A 5,414-nucleotide genomic window follows, 5' to 3' on the forward strand; every position below is an offset into this window, starting at 1 on the left:
GCGGCGCACCCGCGGAGTGCCGTCAACAAGGAGCGCATCGCGGCTTACCATGCCCGCGGTGTTGACAAGGAGAGGACTTAAACGTCGCAGGTCTCCCCCGTCCGCCGTCTCAAGACGTCCTTTCTCCCTTTTGCCTCGAGGCCACACTGCGCAAATAGTTGCGCAAGTCAGGGGCAAAACACAAAGTGGAAAGCCTTGACATTTCCCCCCGGTGGGGATCATTGACACTCATCGCGGTAACCGCACCCACCGCCAAAGTACAAACATGCTAAATCGCATGCAGCCCTCGGCGGCGGCGCAAGCGGTCAACGAGGAGACACTCCTAAAAGAGAGACCGAACCAAAAGCAGCGGCGCGATGCAAATCGGCCCTTCCCACCGGGAAACGAAAGGCATGAGCGGAAAAGAAAGCGCAGCGCGCGGGTGGGTGCAGTCATTCTTTCAGGCAACGCGGAGTGAGCTTGAACTCGGCTCAAGCGTGAGGCGAGTCCGCAGAAGCGCGTCCGGAGCAGGATCGCAACCGGATCATTTAACGGTTGCCGGCAAAAGAGCACGGCGGCAGACGGAGCCGGAGAAGCACGCCGACCGATCTGCGCGCCGGAAGCAAAACGGCCAGCCAAATACGCGTAGAAACGCGATTCCGCCAAACCCGTTTGCCCTTGGGACAGGTTCTGGAAAACCGGGGCCCGATGAAATGAGATCTCACCGCAGTGCCTCGTCGGGGGACATCCGACCCTTCTTCTTTCCTCCCGCCGACATACAAGTCGGCGGGACGCTCGGGGCGGAGGGACGGAAAAGGGGACGTTCACGAAGACGGCCGACGGTCGGAAGCGGAGAACGCCGGGCGGCGGCGCGCGCAATCGGGCGTCGGCTAGTCCCTCGTAGGCGGCGATGAATGAGATTCATCGGGCGTCCGGAGAGCGTTGGGACTTGACCACAACACCCTCGAACCAGCGAGAAGCTCAGAGAAAGACGTGCTTCTGCGTCAAGGGGAAAGAGTGTGCGCTCAAGTCAGTTGGTGTGAACGTTTCCATCCAGGTTTGGCTGAGACCCAATCGCCGACGGTGCGCGCCGCCCCGTACTCGACCGTACGTTCATTCCATCGGGGCGTCCCCTTTGCAAATGGCGGCCGCCTCTCCCGTTCCGGAAGACCTCAACGGGCCCGCAACCTGGACGACGCGAGCCAGCGCCGGCCACCAAAGAAGGAAACTTGTTTTTGGGGTCCCAAATACTCTGACCGAGTGGGCCCACGCCAGTCACGTGCCGAGAGCCAATCTGCAGCAGCCGCGGCAGTCTGCTCAAAGTACCGTGCTAGGCTCATCTCTTCAGCTCCCATTCCAGAATGTGTTGTGACAACATTGCCCCCCCCCCCCACCCGGTTCTCAGGCCATGGCTCATCTCCGGCTGATGCCTGAACAACAGAGTAAAATGAGTGAAAGAATGAAAATCTGGGCTTACCTCTGCGGATGCACGTCTAACAATGCTGTGTGACATGTCAATGCTTATTTCAACACGGAGGGCGGCCCTCAGCCCTCAGCCTGCTCCGAGCGCAGCCACGCTCTCTCCGGCTCCGCGAGCTGCCCTGCCTGCCGCTCTCATAAAAAGCAAACGCCGACTGGACCGACGCGCCGGCGAAATGTAAGACGGCAGCCGATTGGCTGCCGCGCTTCCTGGCTGCTTGTCTTTTGTTTGGCCGAGAGAGGCGGAAACGCTCAAAGACGAGGCCCAAACGCAGAACTCCCCGTTGGGCTGCCGCGTATGCCCTTAAAAATGATGTCGGAGAGAAGACGGTCCCTTCACCCGGAACGGGCGGAATCAATACTCCCAACATTTCATTGAACTGACAAGCCTCATTTGTGCTCTTGACGAAAAAGAATTAATTGCACCGGGTGGTATTTTTTGTCTGGTCTCACAGCTCAATAGTTAGAGCGCCGGTCTTGTAAACCGGGGGCTCGCGAGTTCAGGCTGGGGCCTGGAAAATATCATTAGTGCGCCAAATCCATATATTGATCGAGCCTTTGATTTTCCATCAACTGATATTAAGTCGCCGATGGTGTCATGGTCCACTCGCCTGACTTGCGGGTGGGCAGCGTGAGATCGGTTCCCGATCGCTGACGCCGCGTACGTGGGTGTGAATGTTCGTCGGATGGTCTCGATGGTCCCCCGCGACTGAATGGCGAGCGGTTGGGGGGTCGATGGCGGAAAGCTGCGAATCAACTTGATGACAATTTGGTGGTGTGCCGGAAGATTTCCCGTGGCTCAGTAAAGGCTTGCCAAGCACTGAGACAACAAAGCAGTCAATAGAGAACTATTCTCGTATTTCACCACTTTAGGTTCATACAACGAGAGAGATGAAAAAAAAAGATAAACCCTGGGTCTCCTTTTTAAATGGTGACGAGGATTCATCTGAAATCCACACGCACGTGTGCTCATAATAGCATAAGACGGCAGGTGAGCACTTACCTATACCGTTATAAAGCACCTAGAAAACGAGCGGCGGCAATGACCTCTGGTGGCAAACGTCAATGCGGTCTGCTGAAATAATCGGTGAAGTGAAATCTTGCTGCAATTTCATGTCGTCAAAAGGATTGCGCACGAATGATTTGGGAGAGCGACTGATAGGTCGGCTCGATCGTGCTCGATCTCCGGGCAAAAATCACATCCGGGATTTTGAACAAATCGGCTTCGTTGTTGTTTCTGGCCCATGGCATTCACGATAACCGATTTTCAAAATCTGATCTCGACTTCATCGTATCCATAGAAAATAAGAATCACTGCTTCCTGCGGGGTTTGGGTGGAACAGCAAGCAGCTTGGCATGTCACGTCAGACAATATATCGAGTTTCACTTCAGGTCATGTTTCTGCCACTTCGTAAAAGAACGATTTTCGGACTCCAAAAATACAGCGAGTCCACAAATTTGGAGCTGGACCCTAACATGCACGTTGGACGAATGTGGTATCCAGAAAAACCCAACGCAGGCACAGGCACAACACGCAACCCTGAAGCTTGTGATGCAAGCCACAATTCCATCAGTGCGCCTTGAAAACAAACTGCTTTTTAACTCGTTGGTATGACATTTTAAAAGTGCAACGGCTAAAGTCACCACACTTTCCACTCCCTTCAGTGTGGCTCTTATTCTGTTATTAGATGTGAATCGTTTTTTTTTTATTACAAAGTAGCATCTTTATGAAGTTCACCACGCGATATATCAGGTGCGGGAAAACTATAAACGTTTGAAATCAGTTATAGCGCAGGATTACCCGGAGAAAACCCACACGGGCCCGGGGAGAACATGCAAAAAACTCCACCCAGGGAGGCCGCAGCTGGAATTGAACCCGGTACCTCTGCACTATGAGGTCGACGCGCTAATCACTGGAGCACCGGGCCGCCCCTCATTAAAATGAAATTATTAAAATATATTTTAGGCACGGTTTTTTTCAAACTTCAACGGAATCTCTTTCTAGAAATAATAAACAGAGGCCTTGGGAAGCGTACGTCGACAAAGGTTAGAGGATTGTGCGTATTCAGTAGCTACTTAAATAGCTTCCTTCTTCTGTTGACTCTCTTATCAACAAGCAACACGTCACGGGATTTTAATTGGAGCTATCGTGCCGGCCTCAAGATGTCGCTGTCGGTAACCATTCGCCATCTCGCTGCCGGTGTGGACGTCCAACATCATTTAAGACTGCGGTATGACAGATATTAGACACAAATGTCGGAAATATACAAGAGAAATCGGACATCGTTATCCCAACTCTTGTGCTCCAAGTGTCGTTTTGGAAATCATCGAACAAACAGACGGTCAACTTGACAGAAAATATGTAGAACACTGAGAATATTGTACAACGTATCACTGATATATATATATATATATATATTGTGATTCATTACAATTGGAAATGAAATACAAAACCCGAGTAAAGAAAAATGGTGGAAATCCTATGGTGTCTTGCATTCATTGGACCGGTGTGCGCTGTGCTGTTCTGTGCAGGCGGTGTTGCTGTTTGCAGGTAAACCCATACCGAATACAATAATGATTATAGGGCTATCTCCTGTCCTTTCAAACTGTTATCTTCTGTCCTTTCAAAGTAGCAGGAGTGAACGAGGAGGGGGTATGGAATTAAGTGTCTCACATTCACCAAGGGGGAAGGTCAGTTTTGCATGTTTTGTTGGGGGATGGGGCGCAAACAGGGGCCTCATTGCCCCTCTGTGGCTCCCCGAGGAATGTAATTGACTCTCTCTCGCTCTCTCTCCTTCTCTCTCAGTGTATATAAACCCTGGCATAAACCCCACAGTTTCAAAGGTGGCCTTTTATTTATTGACTGTTACATTTCACGGTTTGATCGAGTATCTTTAAATTGGGGATGTTTCAGAAAATAGACACCGCTTGGGTGTGGAATCAATGCATCATCATGTCTGCTTAAAAGGGCCCGGCAAGGCATCATGGATAACTGTCTCTATGTTTGCGACTTGCCAAACACGTTGGACTACATCGTCAGAATAGCACATACTGTATTGCCGAGCCTGACTATTATAAAATGCTCCAGTGTACGGCATTGAACTTCACTAATGTATTACCAGAATTTCTCCGTTGGTAGCCCATACATAAACCAATAAATGGATACATAAATAAACAACTGTCTCTTTCGTCTTGCACAATTCACTGGTCCGAGTATTATTTTTCACATGCCAAATTGACATATTTTCAGTGTCCAGATGGTGAAATATAAAATCAGCTTCTAGTACCATTCATTCATTTTCCAATCCACTTCATCATCACGGGGGGGGGGGGGGGGGGGGGTGCTGGAGCCTATCCCGTCTTCGGGCAGTAGGCGGGGGACACCCTGAACCGGTTGCCAGCCCATCACAGGGCACACAGAGACAAACGACCATCTGCGCTCACACTCACGCCTGGGAACAATTTAGAGTCATGTATTTGGAACGTGGGGGGAAACTGGAGTACCCGGAGAAAACCCACGGAGAAAACCCACGCAGGCACGCTAACCACTGGACCACCGGGCCGCCTGCTTCTGGTACCAGTTAGATGCAAATCTATTTGATTTTGAAGTGGGGGAGAGAGCGAGAGCGAGAGTGAGAGAGAGAGAGAGAGAGAGAGAGAGAGAGAGAGAGAGAGAGAGAAAGGACATGCAACCTCTCCTGTAACGGAAATCCCACCTGCCTATCTACGGCTTCAAAGTGACCAGTCCTGTTATTCGTAACTTGAATTTGAAGTTATTGTGGAAATAACTGTACTAAAATGTAATCGCATCAAGGTCTCTTGCCAAGATATCGGGCGAAGGAATCTTTAAATCCCAACTCATCATATCCCGCCGGTGCAAATCCTCTTCAACGTACTGTATTGTGGAGGTGTGCAGAGGCGCGGCGGGGCAAAAGAACTACATTACCCAGGATGCA

The sequence above is a fragment of the Hippocampus guttulatus genome, chromosome 8, assembly GCF_054856545.1.
Source record: "Hippocampus guttulatus isolate MCC_2025c chromosome 8, RoL_Hgut_1.0, whole genome shotgun sequence".
NCBI classification, from domain to species: Eukaryota; Metazoa; Chordata; class Actinopteri; order Syngnathiformes; family Syngnathidae; genus Hippocampus; species Hippocampus guttulatus.